Source organism: Trichosurus vulpecula, chromosome 7, assembly GCF_011100635.1.
Source record: "Trichosurus vulpecula isolate mTriVul1 chromosome 7, mTriVul1.pri, whole genome shotgun sequence".
In the NCBI taxonomy this organism is placed as follows: Eukaryota; Metazoa; Chordata; class Mammalia; order Diprotodontia; family Phalangeridae; genus Trichosurus; species Trichosurus vulpecula.
The window spans coordinates 220365101-220391257 of record NC_050579.1 but is presented as its reverse complement, the minus strand read 5'-3'; the positions used below and the strand labels follow the sequence as shown (position 1 = coordinate 220391257).

The 26157-nt window shown below is 36.3% G+C and overlaps 1 pseudogene; it reads left to right on the top strand.

Moving 5' to 3' along the window:
* Nucleotides 1–1574: 1574 nt before the first annotated feature.
* Nucleotides 1575–2297, top strand: LOC118857820 (annotated as a pseudogene).
* The last annotated feature ends 23860 nt before the right edge of the window (nucleotides 2298–26157 follow it).

The window sequence follows — 26157 nt, the reverse complement described above, 5'->3', positions numbered from 1 at the left end:
GATCAGACCAATACATGTTCAAAAAGCTCTACCACATGTTAGGCATAAATTTGGAGTGGACATATCTCTAAATTTGTGCATCTCCCATTTCTTTTGGCTACTGCAACTCTTCTTTGCTCATAGAATACAGTGTCTTCTTTGATATGGGCACACCATGCTGGATGGTCCTGTGCCATTGTCTCCCATCTCTCACAATTGATTCCAAAGTTCTTTAGAGAGAACTTGAAAGTGTCCTTCTAGCACTTCTTTTGACCTCTATGTGAGTGCTTGTATTGTGTGAGCTCACCATAAAATAGTTATGTTAGCAATTACTATTGTTAACTGACCTAGATGGAATTGTAGAGGAAGATGTGGACAAAATCCCTGAAGTTAAGTTTCCACAAAGATTAGAAAATTTAACAGAGAAAACAAAATTCGTAACTAATTGTTAGGAACATTCTCATTAAAAATGTAAAATACAGTTAGGTCAACTTCAAAGACCTCATAAGGGTTTTTGTAAAAAATCAGCAAGAGTAGATTGAAGAATAACATATATTTTTAGTAGTAACAATAGTGATGGTGAGCATTTTATAACACTTAAAAGTTTGAAAAGTACTTTACATATGTTAATTCATTTGATCATCACAAGGACTCTGGGAAGTAGGTATTACTAGTGTCTTCATTTCACAGATAAAGAAACTGAGGCAAGGAGAGGTCAAGTGACTTGCTTAGGATCACACAGAAAGTAAGTATCTGAGGTAAGATTCAAACTTGTTTTCCTGACTCTAAGTGCTTTGCTCTATTAATATTTTTTTAGTTTTAGATTTAATTAAAGTGTCTCTGAAAGACCTCTAACTGCTCTTTCACAGTAGTTTGAATATTACAGTAATGAAATTTCTTAATATGGTTTGATTCTCTTCCCTAAAGCCAACTGAAAGATGGGTATTCTAGCATTAGCAACACCCACATGGAAAGAACAATTTTCATTTCACTATAAATCATGTTTTTGTTTTTAAAAAAAATCATGGCTATGGCATAGGAAGCCAACAGAGACAAAGTTCACTTGTTCCTTTTTTTAACCCACTTAGGTTCACATTCCTTTGAGTGTTAGAACTTTTCCCCCTTCCATGATACCTTTAATTTTATGGGGAAAAATGTTCTGCAAATGTTGCACCTGTTCCTGCATTACAAATTTGTTAATTGGTGTCATAGTACAGACATCTGGGGAGCCCTACTTCTTTTAACTACTTCTATTTTGATCCCATTACTGCTATGAACATCTTGTGCTTGGTGCCTATTTCCTACACATTCTGTAGACATGCATTCTAAACTTACTTTTCTGATGAATTGCCAGCCAATTTTTTCAATCTACTTTAAAATTTTAGACAGATTTTATTTCAGAATTAGAGAACTCATCAAATAATCAGTTTAAGAAAATTTTGCATGAAAAGCTTTAATTCAGTGTATTTTTTATGATAATAAGGTTTTTTTTTCCTGCCAATTGTTCTTCTCTAACATCTACCGGAAGGGAAAAAAAAACAAACAACTCACAGACATTGTGGTCTAGAGAGTCACAAAGAGTCTGACATGACTCAATGACTGAACAAAATTTACCAAAGTTCACAGCCCATGAAAGTGATACTCAGAGGTGCATTATCAGCAAACAGTTCCAAATCTTCGAGTGGGTGAGCTGCACCCCTTGCTTGGTCTGCCTGAGTCAATGAGAAAACATGTAGTAGCAGTATCTAAAGCCATGAAGATGGGTGACCAGAAGACTTGCCACAGCTTTATTATTAATGAGAAGATGAATGGAAAAGCCTGGAATTTGTTCCCTGAGGTCAACAAAGTCCAAACCATGCTAGTTAGAAAGATTCAGGAGGAGTTATTGGGTACTTATCTTTTCACCTATAGCAGTGTCTATGACTCTATTAGCATGGAGGCCTTGTCTGCTTTGTTCCAGCTGGATCTGCCCCCTGTTCACTCCATAATCAGCCAAATGATTATTAGTGAGGAACTTATGGCCTCTCTGGACCAGCCAACACAAACAGTGGTGATTCACTGCACTGAGCCCACTGCCCAGGAAAAACCTGGTCCTGAAGCTGGCAGAACAACTGGGTAGTTTGGCAGAAAATCATGGGAGTGTCTTCAACCACAAGCAGGGCACCTATGGGGGTTATTTTAGGGATCAGAAATATGGCTACCAAAAAAATGAGGGAGGCTACCTGCATCGGGGAGGCTACCGCCAACAGCAGTCACAGACTTCCTATCGACCTCCTCAGGACGTGCTAACCCTGAAAAGTAACTTCTATGCAGAGTAATTAAAAGTCTATATTATATTGACAAAAAAAATTACCAAAATTCGAAGCAATTCAGTTCAATAAACATTAAGAGCTGACTTATTAAGTACAAGGCCTTGTGGACACTGACAAATGGAAGTCTCAGAGAGACTTTCCTCAAGGAGCCTAATTTCTACTGAGGATAGAGATATAACATGTAAACAGATAAGTAACTAGAAAGTAATACAGAATAATTTCAGAAGTGAAGGAATGCAAATAACTGTGCAGATAGATAAGAAAAAAATACTTTTTAAAGAGTTGGACATCAAGCTGGTTTTTGAAAGAAGCTAGGGAGTCTCAAAGGCAGAGTCAAGGAGGGAGCAGCTTCCAGACTTTTTTGGGGGGCCGAGGGGGGAGGAAGGAGAAGTATTCTTGCAGAGAATGAAATTAATTATCTCAACCTAGAAAAAAGAATCTAGCTCTTTCTGAGTCTATTCCTTTGGAAAACTAACCTCCTCTTTGGTACAAGTTAGATGAAATAAATTTAAGACTTCATTCATGAACTAAGCTATTCCTTTAATGTGTTCAGTAATACTACAGACCTGAAAGAAGACTGTCTCTATATATCTGGAAAATGTGGCTTGTAAGATGTCTTGCTGGTTCTAGCAGGTACTGACTATCATAAAATCATGATTTAAAAAAATAAAACTCAAATGAACAAGATTTTTGCTTTTCATTTGAAAGTGCTCTCCTCTAATCTTACCTTTCTCTGTTCTTCCCTTAAGAACTTCAAAGAATAACATAAATACCTTGAATATCTTCTTTTTTAAATGATAAAATCATAAAGAGGTTAGGAATTGCTCAAAGTCATCCAGCTAGGTGAGTGTTATGGTCAGGTCTAGTACTCAGATGTCTTGAATCCCAGGAGGGTGATTGTTCTACTTTGATTTCTATCATCTCTCCAAGTTGAGTTAAAGCTGCTTGAGGAGTTGTTCAGTCTTTTTAGTCATGTCTGACTCATTATGATCCTATTTCGGGTTTTCATAGCAGAGATACTGGAGTGGTTTGTCATTTCCTTCTCCAGTTCATTTTACGGATGAGGAAACTGAAATGAAGTGACTTGCCCAGGGTCACACAGCTATTAAGTATCTGAGGCCAGATTTGAACTCAGGAAGATGAGTCTTCCTCACTCCAGGCCTGGCACTCTATTCACTGTGTCTAGGTACCTGCTTGAGGAGAAGAGTCCTAAGCACAGAGACTAAAGGCAGCTAGGTGATGTAATGCCTGGACGTTGCATTTAGAATCATGAAGATATGAGTTCACATCCTGATCTAAAGTTTGCTGTGTAACCTTGGGCACGTAATTTAATCCCTCTGGGTCTCAGTTTTCTCATCTGTAAAATGAGGATAATGATAGTATCTACCTCATAGGGTTATTACAAGGACAAAATGACATAACATGTAAAGCACTTTGCTAAATATAAAGAGCTAGACAGGATATCCCAAACATCTTAGTGCCATTTAAGGTAATTAAAACTATTAAGGCTTAAAGGTGCTAAGTCAGCTCCAAAAGGTTCATGATGGAAAATGCTATCTACCTCCAAAGAAAGAATTAGGGAGTTTCAAAGCAGATCGAAGCATGCTATTTGCTCTCTCTTTCTTTTTTGTTTTTGTTTTGTTTTGTTTCTTCTTTCTCGTGGTTCATTCCATTGGTTATAATTCTTCTTTGAAAATGTGTTTAATGTGAATGTATGTGCAGAGCCTATATTGGATTGCGTGCTGTCTTGGGGAGGGGGGGAAGAGGGAGGGGGAAAGGGAGGGAGGGGAGAAAATTTGGAATTCAAAATCTTGGAACTTAATGTTGTAAACTAAGAATAAATAAATGAACATATTATATATACATATATATATATGTGTATATATATATATATATAAGTAAATAAATAAGTAAATGAATGAATGAATGAAAACCCCAACTATTAAGGCTTAAGAATGCACTAGAACTTGAGGGACTTTCCATATAAATGTTAGTTCTTATTATTGCAGATATTCAGTAAGTGTTGAATGAATAAATCATAGAAGGGATCCATGTTCAATCAATACATTCAAACTGGCATCTACGGTCAAAGCATAGAATCTTGTTTAAGAAAACAAATTATTATCCTTCCAAATATAATTAAATCAAAATTTAGATTTGTAAATCTAAAAATCTAGACATTCTTTCTCACTGAAGAAAATATAGTTTTGGGGCTTTCGCTGAAACACTTGAACTGAATGCTCTTCAAGGCATTTCTGGAAAGAAAGGTTGTCGTCTTCCTACCCCTGAGCCTACATGCCACTTCCCAACCTGGTACTGCCCACACGAATATTGCAGGGAACCTTTACCTCAAACTTTCATGCCAATGCTTCATTCCCTATATCATTTCCTGGCAGGACACTGGTAATCCATCTTCTTCCCTTTGGTAGGGAAGGCATAGTTTCCCACTGACACTGCACTCCAACCCTTGGAAACATTCTCTTTTACCAGTGGTGGTGGGCTCATCTCCTCTCACCTTCACCTCCATGCATAGACTCAGATATAGACTCAGAGATTCACTTAGATCACTTGGATGATAAGAGTCACCGATTACAACCCTTATGGTGAGGCAGAGGCCTTCCCATATATGATACCATTATTCCCTGACCTCTGCCACTGAGTCTGGTGATATACTTAAAGAACACTGGGCTTTTCCATTTACTCTGTAGCTGAATTCTCCTTTATGTCTTCTTGCCTCCAATAGCAACCTGAGCTCCTTGAGAGCAGGATGATTAGCATAATACTTAGCACAAAATTATTGCTTTATAAATGCCTTTTTAATTTATTCATTTCTGAAAGTCAAGATTCTGTGAATATGGTTTAGAAACAGATGGCATGGAAAAGTGAGGATTCAAGATTATAACTTGGGTTGAAAAAAATGGGCCTAATAGAAAGTTTGGCGACATGTTGTACTTCATATTATAACTTCATACTTTATCCAATTGAATTTAGTAGTGTCCTACATGCTACAAGTAAAGACTGGATAACCATTTGTTATGGTGATTATAGAGGGGATCACAGACCAAGGTATGTGTTGGAATAGGTGATTTTTGAGCTTCCTCCTACCTCTGAGATTCTATGATTCTGTAATGGCCATTGTCCATTGCCATTGTCTACTAAATAAAACATGAACTCCTGATCCTAACATTCAAGGTCCTTTCCCTCCCTATTTCATGCTACTTACCTTTCAAATACTTGATATTTCACACAAACTGGACTCTTGTTTTCATCCTGACCACTCCTGTCTCCTTTTATGTCTTTGCCATTGAAAACCCTTAACAACAATTTACTAACTACCTTTCCAAGCTTGTTACAAATTACTCCTCTTCATGCATTCTAGATTCAAGTTAAAGAGGTCTCATTGCTTCTCCTCACATGTTACATTGCACCCATTTCTTTGAACAGGCTGTTTACTCTTGTCTGGAATGCACTCCCTCTTTACTTAGAGTGCCAGACTAGCCATTTCATAATAGCTATAGATTATAGAATGATGTTGAATCTTAAATATCATTTAGTTCTACCTTCTCATTTTGAAAATCAAATGATCTTTTTCAGTGAACAAAATTTTATTTTGTCTCTTTCCCACCCCTTATTAAATTAAATTAAAAACAAAACCTCTAGAAACAAATGTATTTTGTTGCTGAGTTGTTTTAGTTGTGTCTAACCCTTTGTGACCCTATTGTGGGGTTTTCTTGGCAAAGATCCTGGAGTAGTTTGCCATTTCCTTCTCCAGGTCATTTTATAGATGAGGAACTGAGGCAAACAGGGTTAAGTGACATGCTCAGGGTAACACAGATAGTAAGTGTTTGAGGCCAGATTTGAACTCAGGAAGATGAATCATCCTGCTTCCAAGACCAGTACTCTATTTACTATGCCACTTAGCTCCCCCAACAAATACATAGAGTCAAGCAATAAATTCTAACATTGTCCATGTTCAAAAATATGTGTCTCATTCTGTACCTTCAGTTCATCATCTTTCTGTTAAGAGGTAAGCAGCATACTTCGTCATTATGGTTGACCATTACATTGAACAGAATTCTTAAGTCTTTCAAATTTATGCCCTTATTTTGTGAATGAATTGGCTTGACTTGCTTAATATCAAACAGGTTGCAAGTATCAGTGCCAGGATTTAAACCCAGTGCTCTTGCCACGATGATATGCTCCTTCATAAGTAAAGGTACAATAAATTATTTATGGTCTTCGTTCCATTTTGCTCTCAGACATTTTCATTTTTGTGCATAGTTTATTAGGATTTTTGTGTTGCCCAAGGTTGTACATATTATAGCCTGAATGACAGTCATTACTTGTTCAGTTTTATTAAGTTCTATATTCTCCCCTGATCAGACCACATCTATATTGAGTTCAATCCTGGTTCCATTTTAAATGTCAAGAAAAGGACATCTAAAATGGTAGAGGGCCTTGAGATTATATCTAAAAGAACTAGGAATTTTTAGCTTATAGAAGAGAAAACTTAGTGGGGGAGGGGAGAATAAGACAGCAGAGTGATATAGTAGAAAGAATGGCTGAGCATGAAATCAAAGGACCTGGGTTTGAATCTTGGTTCTGATACTTATGTGATCTTGGGCAAGGCATTTAGCCTCTTTTGACCTCAGTTTCTTCAGCTCTAAAATAAAGGAGTTGCATTGTATTATCTATAACAGAGCTACATATGGAAGAAGGAAACCTTTGTTCTGTTTGTTTCTAGAGGCCATAATTACAAGCAATTGGGCCAAGTTGCCAAAGGGCAAATTCAGGCATGCAGTAATGAAAAATTCCTTAATAATTAGAGCTACCCAAAGGTAGAATGGGTTGCTTTAGGAGGAGGACCATTTGTTGACAATATTGTAGAAGTAATTATTGTAATTTCTTCTTTCTCATGGTTCTTCCCATTGGGTCTAATTCTTGTTTACAACATGACTAATGTGAAAATATGTTTAATATGAATGTATATATAGAGCCTATATCATATTGCACACTGTCTTGGGGAGGAGAGAGGGAAGAGAGGGGGAGAAAATTTGAAACTTAAAATCTTTTGGAAGTGAATGTTGAAAACTAAAAATAAATAAATAAAATTTTCTAAAGTATTATAAGCACTGCACAATAAAAACATAAAATAGTCAAAAAAGAAATAGTTATTCCTGTTTTGTATTAGACTATATGATCTCTGAGGTCCTTTCTAACTTCGAGATTCTTTGATTATTGGGGTTTGTGAATAGACTCCTTGATTTGTTTTTCCTTTTTGCTACTTGAGTGATTTAAATATTAATGAATTTTCTAATTGTTTTAGTCAGCGTGGTTCTTCTTTCTAGAATCATAAGGGGAAATCATAGATCTAAGGCTGAAAGGAACTTCAGAGGTCCTCTATTCCAACCTTCTCAGTTTACAGATGCAGCTCAAGCCCAGGGAGGTTGAGACTGTGCCAGATAGTAAGAATAAGAGGCAGGATCCGAACCCGATATTATAGACTCCAGAGGCAGCACTAATATAATACCGACATCTGCACGCACACACACACACACACACACACACACACACACACACACACACACACTAATTTCAATTGAATTCAACAAGCATTTTCAAGTGCCTATTACATTCCTGGCAGTATGTTAGTTTCTAGAGAAACAAAATTAAAAGTGAAATATACCCTGTCCTCAAGGAGCTTACATTTACTTGGGGAGAAACAATATATACTCAGATAAATAAATACAAAATATAGACAAAGTAAATATGAATGAACTTGAGAATGGGAGAGGGCACTAACAACTAGGGGAATTAGAAAAGTGTTTTTAGAGGAGGTGACATTTAGGTTGTATAATGAAGAAAGATGGCGATTCCAAAAGATAACATAGGAGAGGGTGAGCATTTTAGGTATGAAGGGCACACCATGCAAAGGAACATAGGTGGAAGATGGGCTCTCATATACAGTGAGGTCAAGTAGGCCAGTTTGTTGGCTGGCATATTATTTATCTGATCAATATTATTGTAAGATTATGTTGGAAAAATAGGTTGGAGGCAAATCTTAAGGGGCTTAAAATGCCAAAGACATTATGTGCACATATGTTTATACCATGTTAAAGTATTATTGGAGTGATCAGGGTAATTAGAATTATGTAGAATTAGGAAAAACCCAATTTTCCATGTCAGAAAATTCCATTGCATAATGTCTTTTTATCTATACTGAGCCCAGGTTGACTGTGCCATTAAAATCTCCTATTAGTGGAGAATATATTGCCTGTTTAGTCATTTGTATTTGTGCCACCCTAGAATGCTCACCTATATATTCATTACAAGTTCAATGATTTAGAAATCAGCCCCTGTAGCTACATTTGATATTCAGTTACTGAACTGTGACACACTGTTTCATCACTCATACCCGGGTGTTTTGGAAATATGTCCCATCAACTTATAAATTATGCAACTGCTGTTGTAAATTCATGGACCAACTATATAGGAAGTTTTCGATTGCATTTATATTCTCCTTAGTGGGATTAAAATATGAATGAGCTACTTTGCATCCCAGACTTTGGGTGAGTGAATGTCTGAAATGTTAGGAAAAGCAGGAGAGCACCATTTTTATTTGAAGTTCATAGCCAAGCTGTCATTTTGACAGATGCATGTTCCCTGCTTATTTTAGGCCATTGGATGAAAAATTAAGGAGTTCAGATTTAGTCATATTATGATGAACGAAATTTCTAAAGATTTTTCAGCAGATAGGTCAGGAAGAGCACTTGAGTTTGGGTCTTGACTGCTATTTTCCCAGCTGTTCAACCTTTTGTCTTTCTCTGGGACTCAGTGTCTTCACCTGCAAAGTGAAGATGATAATACTTGAAATGTCCATCCTTGAATCTACCTCTCAGGACTGTTTTGAGGATCAAATTAGATAATAAATATGACCATGCTTTTATGCGTAGGTCATTTTTATATTGTCTTCATGGGAGAGAGAAAATCCTATGAGGGAACTTCAGTCATAGATGGGATGTTTAGTCCAGCATTTCAAAGTGTTATTTACAAAAATGCTTATGGTTCCCTAGACTTTCTAAAATTTTCTTCATCTAAATATCTTTGTGAACAAATACATCTTGAATATCTATGCTGTATTCTCAGAGGTATACAAAAGATAGAAGAAAAACATACTAATCTCAAGGAGATCACAATCTGATTTAAGAGCTGACACTTTAGTAGATGAATATACCAAGTGCTGATGGATTTTCCCTTTCCCGCAACTAGCACTCCTATCGGAGTATGAAAGGTAGGTATGTCTACTTCAGTTGTCTAAATGTATGGACAAATTTTGTGGCTTGTATATATTAAATATTATCTGTATTCTAGTATACCTCCAAATAGATGAGGAGGAGAGCAAAGGGTCATTCCTACATGTCAAAGGACATGGACCAATAATTTCAATTTGCTTTCCGGAATGACTGAGTTAATTCACAGTTCTACTAGCATTGTACTATTGTACCTAGTTTTCTGCAGCCCATTCAACATGGATCATTCCTATCTCTTGTCATCTTTGTCAATATCCTGTGTATGAAATAAGAGCTAAGAGTTGTTTTGATTTGCATTTATCTTATTATTTGTAATTTAGAACAATCATTCATATGGTTTTTAATTGGTATGCAAGTCCCTTGAGAATTTCTTGTTCATGTCTTTTAATTGCTTTTTTATTGGGGAATAGTTCTTGGTCTTCTCTACGTATGTTTCATAACAGACCTATGTCAAACTATTTGGTATAAATAATTCCCCCCTGTAATTAATAGCCTGCCTTCTTATTTTTGTTGCATTGGTTATGTTTATGCAAAAATGTTTGATTTTGTAGCAATAAAAATTATCTATCTTATCTTTTGTCATTTTAAATAATTCCCTCCTTAGCTAAAGATAGAAAAGCCCATTGAACTATCTTATTGTTTCTTCTTCTTTTTTGCTATATGATATTTTATATTTAGATTACATATTAATTTTGAACTTATTTTGGCATGTGGTGTAAGGTGCTAGACAAATCTGATATTTCCCCCCCCCCCCCCGCTGTTTTCAAGGGTTGCCAGCCGTTCCTGTTATATAAGGAGTTCTTTCTCCATTATTTTATGTTCTTGTTAATCAAACACTGGATTATTGGATTCCATTGCATCTGAGTCTTGTTCAATTATTTTCTGCACTGATTTACTTTTGAGTTTTAGACAAGTACCAAAATGTTTTGATGATTCCTAATTTATAGCAATACTTGAGAAATGCTAGAAATGCTTCATTCCTTAAAAAAGTATCTTGTGATCACTGATCTTTGTTGCTCTAATTAAATTGTGTAATAATATTATCTAGACCTACAAAGTACCCCTTTGGTAGTTGGATTGGTACACAGCAATAAACTGATAAATTAATTTAGGTAATGTTGACATTGTTACCGTAATTGTGCCACCCAACCACTATGTAGTAGCAATTTAGATTCGAAGATTTTTCCCACCCATTAATAGGCCATGTGGCCTGCTTACCTCACAGGAAGCTTAAGTTACATGTGGTGGGAGGAACTTCCTGACAGGAAAAGGAAGTTATGTCACAGCAAATGGGGGGGGGGGAGAGAGAGAGAGAGAGAGAGAGAGAGAGAGCAGTTATGGCTGCTAATGGCTGCTAATGGCCAGCCTTGTGATGGTTAGAACTGAACAGGCTGACTTAGCTGTACTGTAAATTTGTCTGGGGGGGAGACCCCAGCAGGGGGTCAGAGAGGTTTTGGGATGGAGAGGCTCAATATTGTGATACTGTGTATTGAATGTTTTGGCTTCCTTGTTATTATGATGAAGTGGACTGACTGGCTGTGGGAGCTGAACAATTGGTTGTGGGATATGGTTCTCTGGTGTCTGAATAAATGGTTTACTTCTACCTTCTATGTGGAGAGTCTCATATACTTTGAGATACAGAACTACATAGGCATTTTGACATTTATTATTGCCTTGTTGTTACATTCTACCAATGAATGTCTCTCCAATCATTTGTCATTCTTTAATTATCAAAAGAGTACTTTGCAATTGTATTTATATAAATCTTGAGTATATCTCAGTATTCTGATTTTTCAGATACTTTATTCGTTTTCTGGTTATTTTGAATGAGATTTTCTTCTCTGTTATTTCCTCTTAGATTTTATTATTGCTACATATGAATACTATTGAATTTTATTTTTATTTTGTATTGTTAAGTCACTGAAATCATTGTCTAACTAATTTGGTGATTCTCTGGAGTTCTCTAAGTAAAGTCATTTTTTCTCTTCAAAGTAGGATAATTTTGCTTCTTCATTTATTGCTTTCCTTTGATTTTACATCACCTATATTTCCCAGTGTATCTCTTTTCCCCCCTACAAAAGAGTTAGTTATCACTTATAAAAAAGAATTAAAGAGGGTAAAAATTGAACAAAACTTACCATAGAATGGCCAAAAGCTGACATAATATTCAATGTTCCACAATCAGAGCTCCCCACCTCTGCAAAGAAGAAGGAAGATATCCTCTCATATTTTCTTTTCTGTGAGGCAGAGTTTGTTCATTTTAATTTTACTGCATTCATTTTAGTAGGTTTTTGTTGTCCTTTTCATTTTCATCGTTTCAGTTACTGTGTGCATTGTGTTCTTGAGTCTATATGCTTTCACTTCTCTTTGGTTCTTTCAACTGTTCTCATGATACTCTTTAGATATTTTTTTATTCACTATTTCTTACAATAGAGTAATATCACATTACATTCATATACTGCAACTTGTTTAGCCATTCTCCACTTGATGGGCATATATTTTATCTCCAGTTCTTTGCTACTATAGAAAGTGATGCTATGAATATTTTCATGTATGTATGAATATATTTATACAGAAATAATAATCGTAAATTATTTTACTAATATATTTCTATACTTGATAAGCATATTTATATAAATATATAACATTTTATAGTTATAATAAATAAGAATGTATTTAGGTCATGTATCTATTTTGACCTTATCTTTGTAAATGATATAAGATATTGATCCATGCCTGGTTTCTGCCATACTGCTTTTCAGTTTTCCCAATAAGTTTTTACCAAATAATGTATCCTTATCCTAAAATCTTTAGTCTTTTCACTTGTCAAATATAAGATTATTATGTTTGTTTGCTGTTGTAAATTGTATGTCTACTCTATTCCATTGGCTATTCTTAGCCAGAACCAGATGGTTTTGATAATTACTACCTTTTTCACAGTTTAAGATCTGGTGCTGCTAAAACTCCTTTTATATATATTTTTTTCATTATTTCCTTTGATATGCTTGGCTTTCTGTTTTTCCAGGTGAATTTTCTTATTATTTTTTTCTAATTCACATTCAAAGTTATGATTGTTCTTTGTGAATTTCCATCAATCTTATTTTTACTTGCTATTTTTCCTTCTCAGCCTCTCTTTTCACCCTATCTCTGTTACCTTATTTTCTGTCCTTGCCTTCTTATTCCTTATTTTTGTCACTTTTCTAAAAGTCCCTTCTTTATCTCTTTATACCACTCTCCTAATCTTAACCTATATACTCTTCTAAAAGTCCCTCCACCACCCTATCCCCCAGTTTTCTTACCTCTTTATAAGTTCAGAAGTTTTCTAAACCTTTTCAGATGTATATGTTGTTTCCTCTTCAACACAGATGGGTTGGGTTCCAATATTACCAGCCCTCCACCTCCTCCTGTTTCCTTTTCCTTTTAACCCTTTCCTACCCATTTTGGTTTTTTAGAATCACCTCATCCTAAACAACTCGGTCTGAACCTTTCTTTCAAACTAATGATAAAAGTTTTAAGAACACTATTACTATTAATACTTACTAATATTAGTAACATTTTCATAGGTCATAAGTAAACACTTTGACCTTAATCATTGCCTTATATTTAGTCTTTAATGATTTCCTTATATTTCTTCTGGATCTTTTATATCAAATTTTCCATCGAGTTCTGATTTTTTGGGGGTTACAAATAACTGAGAGTCTTACACTACCTCCCGCAAACTCCCTCAAAAAATGTCCATTTTTTTCCATTCAGAATTGTACTCAACTTTGCTGGATAAGTTATTCTCGGATGCTGTCTCAGATTCTTTGCTCTTTGAATGATAGTGTTCTAAGACCTATGGTCTTTTAGTGTATAAGATGTTCAGTCTTGTGAAATCCTGATTATTTTTCTGCAGCATTTAAATAGCTTTTTTTCTTGTTACTTCCAATATGTTCTCATTATGCTAGGAATTTTGAAACTTGTCTATGACATTGCTCTAAATTTTCTTCCTAGGCTCTTTCTGGTGATGACTGGTGGATTCTTTCTGTTTCTACTATCTTCTTGCTCTAGAACTTCAGAGCAATTTTCTTTAGTAATTTCCTGTAATATTATATCCAGATTCTTATTTTGATTGTACTTTTCAGGTAGACTGAAAATTCTTAATTGTCTGTCTCTCTTTGATCCGTTCTTCAGATCAATTTTTTTTTCCTGATGAGATATTTCAGACTCTCTTCTATTTTTTCTAACTTTATTATATCTTAGTGTCTGATAATGTCATTCAATTCCACTTGCCCAATTCTAATTTTCAAGGAATTATTTTCATCTTTAAGATTTTGTATGTCCTTTTCTAATTGATTAACTTTCTTTTTATAATTTTCTCATATTGCTTTTATTTTTTCTATTTTTTCCTTGTTCTCTCTTATTTGATTTTTGAATTCCTTTTTAAGCCCTTCCAAGGTTTCTTTTTGGGCTTGTGACCATTTAACATTACTGTTTAGGGTACGAGTGGCTTTTTTTCCTTCACTATCTCCCCCTAAATATGAACACAGGTCTTCTTTAACACCAAAGTTGCTATCAAGTAGAAATTTTATAAGAAAATTAAAAGAATGTGGAAGACATTACTTATCAGACTTATGGCTAGGCAAACAATTTATGAATAAGCAAGAAATAGAGCACAAAGTTAGTGGTAAATTAGGCAATTTCAATTACATGAAATGAAAAAGGTTTTGTACAAATAAAAAAAAATTTAGCCAAGATCAGAGGGAAGCAGAAAATTTAGGAAAAAAAATTTCTATAGATAGTTTAGCAGATACAGGTATCATATCTCAAATATAAAAAGAACTTTATCAGATCTATAAGACTATGCATCATTCCCCAATTGATAAATGGTCAAATGATATTAACAGTCAGTTTTCTGATGAAGAAATCAGAACAATTTATAGTCATATAAAAATTATCTAAATCATTATTGATTAGAGAGATACAAATTAAAACAATCTTGATACATCATTTTACAACTAGCAGATTGGTTAAAATGATTAAAGAGGAAAGCAAAAAATGTTGGGGGTAGGGATGCGGAAAGATTGGGACACTAATTCATTGCTGGTGGAATTGTGAAGTGTTCCAACCATTCTGGAGAGCAATCTGGAATTATACCTAAAGAGATATTAAACTATCTATACCCTTTGACCCAGCAATGCCACTACTTGCTCTCTTTCTAAAAATATTTAGGGAAAAAGAAAAAGAACCTATATGTTCTAAAATGTTTGCAGCAGCTCTCTTTGTGGTCACAAAGCACTGGAAATTTCTGGGATGCCCATTAACTGTGGAATGGCTGAACAAGTTGTGGTATATGATTGTGATAGAATAATACTACTATGCTATAAAAAAAAGACTTACATAAAATAATGAAGAGCAAAATGAGCAGGACCAAGAGAACACTGTATACAGTAACAGCAACATTGTTTTAAGAATGACTTTGAGTGGATAAGTTTTTTTTGACTATTATAAATACCCAAATTAACTGTAAAGGGCATGTGAAGAAAGATGGTATCTGCATCCAGAGAAAGAATTGGTAAATATAAGTATGTATAGAATAATTATACATGCATGCACACATGTACATATGTATACGTGTGTATATATATACATATATGTATGTGTACATCTATATCTATCTCTATCTACCCATTTGTGTCTAATGGTAGCCATCTCTAAGGCAGGGTATGGGGGAGGGAAGAAAAAAAAAAGAAATTTACATGATAATTTTGTTGTATATTTGAAAAGAATAGCAAGTTGTGCATAGTAGATTTGAAGTTTAATGTGCATATGTGCAATCATCTTTTTTATTATACTATGTTACAGAAATGCTTGTTTTATTCCATAAATTAAAAATAAAATAAAAAAATGTCATCAATAAAATTTAAATTTAAAAAGAAAAAAGTACATAAGACTATATTATAAAATGTATGAATATATGTTTTTGAAATGTATATATTATATCTATCTATCTATCTATCTATATATATATATATATATATATCCTTATGTTTTATCAGTGGTCTCTTTGAAGTATATGTGTGTGTGTGTATATATATTTATATATATATATAAATATATATATATATATATACACAATATGTATATATATAATGATACCTCAGAGTCAAATAATTTGGACATTTTAGTTACTTTAATTGCATGATTAGAAATAGCTTGTGAAAATTTTGGACCAATTCACAGCTCTGCCCAGAATGCATTAATTAGTGTGCCTGTTGTTGTTGTTCATTCATTTCAGTCATGTATGACTCTTGGTGGTCCCATTTGGGATTTCCTTGGCAGAGATGTTCAAGTAGTTTGCCATTTCCTTCTCCAGTTCATTTTATACATGGGGAAACCAAGGCAAACAGGATTAAGTGACTTGCCCAGAGTCACAGCAAATAAGTGTCTGAGGCCAGATTTGAACTTTGAAGATGAGTCTTTTGGACTCTAGGCCTGGCACATGTAGTGCCAATGTAATACTCACAGAGCCTATGGTGGCTGTGAATATGCTGGTGTAGTTTTGAATTAAAAAAAAATGTATCAGACTCCCTTCATTGAAGGAAGAACCAAAACATTTATTCAAATGCCAGAAAACCAAATCCCAACACCAGAAAGCCAAGTCCATCATAGCAAGAAAGAAATCTATACACATTAGCAATGCAGAGGACAATGCCATCCACAAGCCTTCCCTCTGTTAGGGCCTTCCCACAACAAGGGCAAAATCGCTCCCCTTCTCACGCATGCTAGCTGCTGCTCTGTGTCTCTCTCCCAGCTCTGACTGCTCTGTCTCACTTCCTCTCAGCTCTGCTCCACTCTTCCTGTTCCACCCATTCAGCAGGCTCCTCCCACCACAGACTCATGTGACTCAGACTTCCATGTGACTCAAGTAGGTCACATGCACCTATTAAAAGATGGGAAAGATCATCCCATTCACATTACCATTACAGCATACCACTTAACTGCCCCAATTAGTTTGCCTATTTTCCCACAAAGTCTTCCTAACTGATTCACTATCCACTTACTGTACTGTTTATTTCATAGAGTTTCATCCCTGTTAAAAAAAAAACAAAACAACCCAAAAACCAAAAAAAGACCCCATGATGCTTTTTTCCAATTTCTCCCTCAACTAAGGATTTTGTCTCATACTTCACCAAAAACAGAAACAACGATGACAACAAAACAAACGAAACAGACTTGAAGCCATTTTCCAAGAGCTCCATCTCTTCCCCTCCTCCTCGTGGCATCACTCAGATGGGTTCCCTTACTATCTCCTTCTTCACCCGCTCTTTACATGAAGAGATAATGCCTTTTCTTATCAAGGAATGCCTCTCTTCATGGACCCTTAATCCCATTCCATTCTATCTTCTCTAGAAGATTGCCCCCTCTATCATTACCACTCTCACTAATCTTGAATCTCTCCCTATTTAATGGTTACCTCCCTGTTTCCTGGACACATGCCTAAGTCTCCCCATCCTTAAAAAACCTTCATTTGATCCAAACCTTCTTAGCAGCCATCATCCTACATCTCTATTCCCTTTCATGACTAAATTTCTTTTATTAAAAATTTTTATTTAATATTTTTAGTTTTCAACATTGATTTTTGCAAGATTTTGAGTTACAAACTTTCTCCCCATTTCTATGCTCCCCCCCCACCCTAAGTTGGCATATATTCTGATTGCCCCTTTCCCCAGTCTTCCCTCCCTTCTGTCACCCCACTTCCCCCTCCCCAACTCCTTTCCCTTTACTTTCCTATAGGGCAAGATAGATTTCTATACCCCATTGCCTGTATATCTTATTTCACAGTTGTATGTAAAAACAACTTTTTTAAAAAAAATTTGTTTTTAGAATTCTGAGTCCCAAATTCTCTCCCTTCTTCCCTCTCCACCCACCATCCTTGAGAAGGCAAGCAGTTTGACATAGGCCACACATGTATCATTATGCAAAACACTTCCACAATAGTCATGTTGTGAAAGACTAACTATATTTTCCTCTATCCCATCCTGTACTCCTTTATTCAATTTTCTCCCTTGACCATGTCCCTTTTCAAAAGTGTTTGCTTTTGACCACTTTCTCCCCCAGTCTGCCCTCCCTCCTATCACCACCCACCCCCCTTATCACTTTCCTCCTTACTTGCCTGTAGGGTAAGATATCCAATTGAATGTGTATGTTATTCACTCCTTAAGTCAAATCCTATGAGAACAAGATTCACTCATTCCCTTTCACCTGCCCCCTCTTCCCTTCCATTATAACCACTTTTGCTTGCCTCTTTTATATGAGATAATTTACCCCATTCTATCTCTTCCTTCTCTTTCTCCCAATATATTCTTCTCTCACCCCTTAATTTTATTTTATTTTTTTTACATCATCCCTTCATATTCAACTCACCCTGTGCCCTCTGTCTATATAAATGTATATTCCCTTCAAGTACTCCAATCCTGAGAAAATCCCCCTGAGTTACAAATATCATCCTTCCATGTAGGAATGAAAACAAAACAGCTCAACTTTAGCAAGTCCCTTATGATTTCTCTTTCTTGTTTACCTTTTCATGCTTCTCTTGATTCTTGTGTTAGAAAGTCAAATTTTCTATTCAGCTCTGGTCTTTTCAATGAGAAAGCTTGAAAATTCTCTAATTCATTGAAAATCCATATTTTGCCTTAGAGCATATTACTCAGTTTTGCTCGGTAGGTGATTCTTGGTTTTAATCCTAGCTCCTTTGACCTCTGGAAGCTGCTAGATCCTGTATTATCCTGATTGTGTTTCCACAATACTCAAATTGTTTCTTTGTGGCTGCTTGCAGTATTTTCTACTTGACCTGGGAACTATGGAATTTGGCTACAATATTCCTAGGAGTTTACTTTTTGGAATCTTTTTCAAGAAGTGATTGGTGGATTCTTTCAATTTCTATTTTACCCTCCGGTTCTAGAATATCAGGGCAGTTTTCCTCAATCCTTTCTTGAAAGATGATGTCTAGGCTCTGTTTTTGATCATGGCTTTCATGTAGTCCAATAATTTTTAAATTCTCTCTCCTGGATCTATTCTCCAGGTCAGTGGTTTTTCCAATGAGATATTTCACATTGTCTTCCATTTTTTCATTCTTTTGGTTCTGTTTTATAATTTCTTGATTTCTCATAAAGTCACTGGCTTCCACTTGCTCCGTTCTAATTTTTAAGGCAGTATTTTCTTCAGGGGTCTTTTGGACCTCCTTTTCCATTTGGCTAATTCTGACTTTTAAGGCATTCTTCTCCTTGTTGGCTTTTTGGAGCTTTTTTGCCATTTGGGTTAGTCTATTTTTTAAGCTGTTATTTTCTTCAGTATTTTTTGGTTCTCCTGTAGCAAGTCATTAACTGGTTTTTCATGATTTTCTTTCATCATTCTTATTTCTCTTCCCAATTTTTCTTCTACTCCTCTTACTTGATTTTCCAAATCCTTTATGAGCTGCTTCATGGCCTGAGACCAATTTATATTTTTCTTGAAGGCTTTTGATGTAGGATCTTTGACTTGTTGACTTCTTCTGGCTATATATTTTGATCTTGTCACCAAAGAAAGATTTTATAGTCTGACTCTTTTTATGCTACTTGCTCATTTTCCCAGCCAATTACTTGACTGTTGAACTTTTTGTCAGGGTATGACTGCTTTCATAGTGGAAAGTGCTTTATCTGAAACTTCAGGGGTTTTGCACTGCTGTTTTGAGAGCTACTTTCATTCTGAGGTGGTATGATATTCTTCTCCTGGCCTGTGCTTTGGTTGGTGAGTGCAAGCACTACCTTCTGCCTTGTAACTACCCCCCACAGCCACCACAAAGCTCTGACACACCTCCTCCCCCAAGAACTGCCCAGCAGGACTGCAACCCAGATCCAAACAGGTCAAAGCAAGAGAACCTTGCCTCAGTGCCAGCAAAGCCATCTCTGAACTCCCACTCTGATCAGCTGCCTCATTCCCTCCACCATCTGTGGGCTTGGAACTGTGGAAGCAGCCCCTGCTGCTGGGGCTGCTGCCACCACTGCAGCCACCTCTGCCACCCTGGGGCTGCAGCTGGATAGCACACTTCCCTCACCCAGATCCAGTAGTTTTCCCACTGACCTGTCTTTGGCATTTGTGGGTTGAGAAGTCTGGTAACTGCCACAGCTCAGTGATTGAGGGCCCTGAGGCCTGCTCTGCCCAGTCTACTTCTGCCTGGTCTGTCCGGGCATGGCTCACATTGGGCTGTACTTTGCTTCCAGCACAGCGCAATAGACCTTCCCAGTGACCATCCAGGCCATCTTGAGCTGGAGACTTGTTTCCCTCAGTTATTTCATGGGTTCTGCAGCTCTAGAATTTGTTTAGAGGCATTTTTTACAGGTGTTTGGAGGGACTTGGGGGAGAGCTTAAGCAAGTCCCTGTTTTCAAGCTGCCATCTTAGCTCTGCCTCCCCCTCCACACAACGTGGCCAAATTTCTTAAGAAAACAGGGGAAGCAGGGCAGGTAGGTGGTGCAGTGAGTAGAGCACCAGCCCTGGAGTCAGGAGGACCTGAGTTCAAATCTGGCCTCAGACACATTTACTAGCTGTGTGACCTTGGGCAAGTCACTTAACCCCAATTGCCCTGCTGAAAAACAAACAAACAAACAAAAAAAGAAAACACGGGAAGCAAGGTGGAGCAGTGTATAGAGCACCAGGCCTGGATTTGGGATGACCTGAACTCAAATGCAGCCTCAGATACTTATTAGCAGTGTGAGTTTGGGCAAGCTACTTAATTTCTGTTTGCCTCAGTTTCCTCATCTATAAACTAATGATAATAAAAGCACCTGTCACATAGATCTTTCTGAGCATCAAATGAGATAATAATTATGAAGCATTTCATATACCTCCTGGCACGTAGTAAACACTATTTGAATGTTAGCTATTATTATTGTCATTATTAAAACCAGCTATCCTTAATGCCACTGCTCCTTCTTCTTCCATTCTCTTCCGAATCCTCTGCAGTCTGGCTTTTAACCTTATCATATAACTAACACTGCTCCCTCTTTGCCAAATCTGGTGACTTTTTACTCAATCCTTACCCTCCTACATCCTTTGAATTTTTGTGATACTGATTTCTCTTGATCCTTTTTGTACATGTCTTATTGCTCCTTCACAGTTTCTTTTGCTGAATCTTCATCCAGCTCATTCTGGATGTATTACCCATGCTGGCTAATGGGTCCTCTTCTCTTCATCTTTTATATTATCTTGCTTGGTTGTAGCATCACCCACCTCAGGTTTAATTATTGGTGTCTATGCAGATAATTCTCAGATCTAAATATAGAGTCCTATTCTCTTTCCTAAGCTTCAGTCTCATATCCCCAACTACCTTTTAGCCATGTTGAACTAGATATCCAATAGATATCTCTTACCCCACATGTCTGAAATAGAACACATCATACCTCCTCCAAACCCTTCCTCTCTTCTGAACTTCCCTTTTATGTTGATCTTCCCAGTCACCCAAGCTTACAACCTTGATGTCTTCCTTGGCTTCTCATTTATGCTTGACCCATAAATTTAATCTGTTGCCAAATCTTGTTATTTTTGCCTTCATGACATCTTTTGTCCATACCTATCTCCTCTCCCTTGGAATATTGATATGGCCTTCTGACTGCTCTCCTTGACTCAAGACTCTCTTGAATCCAATCTGTTCTCCACTTAGTTGTCCAAGTACCTGTCCTAATAAGTATCTCTGACCATGTTACCTCTCTATTCAACTGATTTTTACCAATGGCTTCCTATTATATTCAGTCTAAATAGAAAATCCTCTGTTCGGCATTTAATTCTCTTTATAGCATGGCCTTACCTTCCCAACCTTCTTAAACTTATATCCCTCTACATACTTTTAGATCCAGGGACACTGATGTTCTTGATGTTCCTTGCATATGGCATTCAGTCTCCTCTGGAGCTGCTAGATTGAACAATAGGTCCCTACCCTCCTAGCACAGAGTGAATGTAAATACTAAATAGTAACTGTTTCTCTTTTGGCCAGGAACCCTGACGGTCTTCCCCTCCCAGTTTTTTTTTTTTTGAGTTTTGATTAAAGGAGCCATCCCTTGATTAACTTCTTAAAGAGGCCTATTTGCTGAATGGGCTTTACCTCACTCAGAGTAAGAACCTGAAAAGACCTTAGCCTAAAAAGGCCAGGGTTTCCCAATGCATCCTGGGCCATCTCCAGTCATCCTGGTGGATATCTGGCCACTGGACCCAGATGGCTCTGGAGGAAAAAGTGAGGTTGCTGACCTTGCGCAGCCCTCCCTCACTCAAATCAAAGTCAACTGCAAGTCATGTTGTCATTTCCCTGATGTCATGGTCCTCTTTGAGAATGAAGGATAAACACAATCTCCCAAATCCTTTACTTTTCAAAGGAATGCTTTCTACTCCATTCCACTTACTGGTTTTCCAGAATCCTTCAAGACTCAGCTCAAATCCCATGTTCAGCAAGAGGCCTTCCATTTATACCACACATTTTTATATGTATATAGTAATTTGTATGTTGTCTCCCCTCTTAGAATATAAGCTCCTTGAGGTCAGGGACCATGTTTTTTGCCTTTCTTTTGTGTCACGAGAGCTTAGGAAATTGACACATAATAAATGCTTATTGACTTATTGATTAAACTTCCAACATTGGCTATATTTTGTTATCTTTCCCATCTTGTGGGGCGTTATAGGGTTCAAACTAAGACACTGCTATGGGGAGGGGGGGACCAGAAAAGTATTCCTACACATGAATTTCAGATCATATGTCTACCAGGTTGCTAGTTCTCAGTACATGAAGAGTGGGCTGGTATGAGATTTAAGATACTGTACAAGATTTCTATATATTTAATTTCTGTGACATTAATTAATGTGTTTTAACCATGGATGAAGTTTCCTTATGTCTAGAGAATTCAGTTTGTTACTCTATGTCTGTTAAATAATTCTTTCTTTCTGAGGTTTTTGGGTTGCTGAGATTGCACAAAAAAGCTACTCTACCATCTTGTTCAGGTCACATGATCATTTTCAACTCTTAATAAAATTTCCATCTCTAATATTGCAGAGTATTCATTTGCAAGAGAGGTCTCAATAAGTTTTGAAGGTGCTATGTTCTAATGGGTTTTGCTGCAATCTCCACTGAGGTGAATTGCTATACATAGATAACTATCTACAGGGCAGTGGGCATAGTAAGAATTTAATAAGATGGGAGCAGGAAAAAACAAGGTTGTAAAATGGAAAATAAACATGCCTCAAGTCATGTAGACCATATCTTGATTATTGCACAAGCAAACCCAGTGTAGTATCTAGCATCTGGGAATAAAAGCAGTAGCAGAGAGGGGGCAGTTGTTTGTTTGGTCTGGTGAGACCCTCACCTCCTGCTAGCTGCTAAGATTAGAACTTGGGGACAAGGTGGAGTACAGAGACATATGGAGTCTGGACAATAGCTATTATTAGGTCTGGTCTTTTATCATGTATCCTTGCCCTGTGTTTAAGAGCTATATCTTAACTGCTAAATAAATCTTATGTTTATACAGGGTGATCTCAAAGTCTTTGTGTGGTTTTAAGCTATCAAAACTTGAAGCTATCAAAATTTAAAGCTGCACAAAGACTTTGAGAGTTTCTTACTTGTGCTGGGTCAATGAGCAAGGTAAATCAGCTAACTGGTATGGTAGATAGAATGTTGAACTTGGAGCCAGTGACTCTGGAGAAAACATTTAACCTATCTCAACCTCAGTTTCCTCATCTGTAAAATGGGGATAATAATAGCGACTACTTCACAATGTTGTAGAGAATCAAATGAGATAACACGTATAAAGTACTTTGTAAATCTTGAAGTCTTGTATAAGGACTGATTAATAAAAATAATTCATTTGCATAACTTGGATCACTAGGTTTAAGTCAGTTTCTTGGACTGCACTGCAAAAAGTCATATATTTCTCTAGATATTCTGGGTAGAAATTATTAATTAAGAAAGTGAGAGAATTTCTCAAAATGCACCTAGGTCCTTTGGTTAATGTCAATCTCTGACATCAGAATTATACAAATCAAAAGATCACTATAATCAGGCTTCATATGAAAGGCAGTATAAAAATATGAAAGGAATATTGATTTTGGAATCAGAAGTCTACCATTAAGTGATAAGGGCACTTAAATGTCTCTGAACCTCAGCATCTTATTCTACGAAATGGGTATAATTATATTTACACTAAATCATGCATCTATTATGAAGGGAAATGCCTTCTTAATGTTAAAACACTTTGTAAACATTTAGGAGTCTACGAATATGAATTATTAAAAGTGCCACATGAGAGGAACATACCACAAGTGCCAAGTGTGCGTAGTAGAGATTGTTTAATTCATTGTTTTCATATTCTGACAGTGTGGTGCTTAAACTTAATAAATACATTTTGATGGATGGATGGATAGATTGATGAGTGAGATCTCTGTAGGACAGTGCAGTGGGGAAAGTCTTAAAGGAGGAAGTAGATCATGAGAGAATGTTGGAGGTAATTCTGGGAAAAGGTAAAGGCAAAAGTACAAATGGGAAAAAAAATTATACCTAAGGTTCTTCACTGGTGTCAACATTGTAAATGGAACATAGAATTCAAGGATTGTAGTAGAGGGAAATAAGATTATGCTAAACCTGGTCTATGGAAGACCATGAATATTGTCTGAATTTCATATGCACTGGAGGGCCACAAAAGTGTTTTTGTTTGTTTGTTTTCTGAGGGGGAAAGACGTTATGAATACTTTATTTTAGGCAGATTAATCTGGCCTAGGTTTATAGGATGATTTTGCAAAGAGAGAAGAAGACCTGTTAAGAGGCTGTTGTAATAGTTTAGGTGGTAGGACACAGAATGGTGATCATGAAAATAGAAGGAGGGGTGGGGTATATTCCAGAAGCAGAAAAAAAGCAAAAATAATGGAATTAACTGACTGAATTTGAGGGCCAGTTAAAGGGAAGAGTCCAAGATGCCTCCAAAGTCCTTAAGTTTTATTGGATTCAACAACAAACTTTTATCTAATAAACAAAATATGTTCCTCACCTCAAAGAGCTCACATTATGTGGTGCAGGAGAGGATATGTTGTGCCCATGGCTAGGTAAAAACAAGGCAATATGAGAAGGGGAAAAAAAACCATTAATTTTGGGTATTAGGTTATGGTAATCTGGGATGATGTAAAAGTTCCTGTGCTGAACCTTGAAAGAAAATAAAGATTTCAAATGGTTTAGAAATAATAAAAATAAAGGCATTAGTGCCAAAATAAGAAAATAAGGAAAAATACATTTATTGGCATAAAATAGTAATCTCAAGTACATATTGAATTTAAGGCCATAGCTGGTCAGTAGAAGTGCTGAAATTAAAATCCACCTCTTATTATTATTTTGTCTAACACTTCATCGATTCCTTTATATATTAATCTGATCGATCAATTAGTAAAATTTAATAACTGCTTGCTATGTACCAGGCCATATGCCAGATAATAAGGGCACAGAAACAAAAAAATAAAATAATTCTTGTTATTAAGGAATTTATATTCTATTAGAGCTAAATGTTAGGATGATATTGCTGAACATCGGTGGGAGCTGTTTTGACTTGTCTTTATAGGACTGGAATAGAGGATCTGTTAATCCATTCTGGAACATAACTTGTTTCCATTGACGGCCTATAGAACATATTCATGATGGCAGGTAAGGGGTTTATCTATGTCCTTGGAGTACAGTGGGGCTAACTTGCTTAAATTAACTTGTGATTATGGCCTTATTAGCACTATGTTCTAATGACCTTAGTTAATCAGCTAATGAGACTGTTATACAACAGTGGTGGCCAGGAATAAAGTATGGCTGAGTGGGAACATCAGACCTGCAATTTGTGGTAGTGACTTAAGTTCTGAAAAAAAAAAGTGAGTTTAAGAATTAAATTTAAGTTAAAAAAAAAAGATGCATCTGGGGTTGAGCTTTTCATTGAGATGATAATTGAAGCCATAAGACATTATACATAATAGATTTGCAGTTTCATGTGCAATCACCTTTCAAAAAAAATTATACTGTTATGGAAATGCTTGTTTTATTCCATAAATTAAAAATAAAATAAATTTAAGCTAAAAAGAAAAGCATAGGTGAGGGGAAAAAAGAATTCTTTTAACAACTGAATTTAGCTTATTTATAATGTTACTTAGTTCATACTGATGGGGTGAGGGAACCTGGACCTTAAAAGGAAAAGAACATGTCTTTGAAAGCAACCCAGTCCCTGAATTTTCCTATATATTTCAGTAGCCCAGGTCACTGGTGCCTCTGCCCAAGGAATCTGATCCACCCCAACTCCTAGATCACTTAATTAGCTTACTTGACAGTCTTTTCAATGTCATGCCTGGCCTAGTCCAGACCACTTAATACTCCTTCCACTATTGCACCTGGCCCACCCCAGCCTCCTTACCACTCCTTAATCCCATCCAGATCCTTCCACAGTTTTTTTTGTTTATAAACATCAGTCTCACACCCATTAAGTCTCAGGTTCCCTAAAAGTCTCCCCCATTCCTATTGACATTATAACAAACTTTGCCA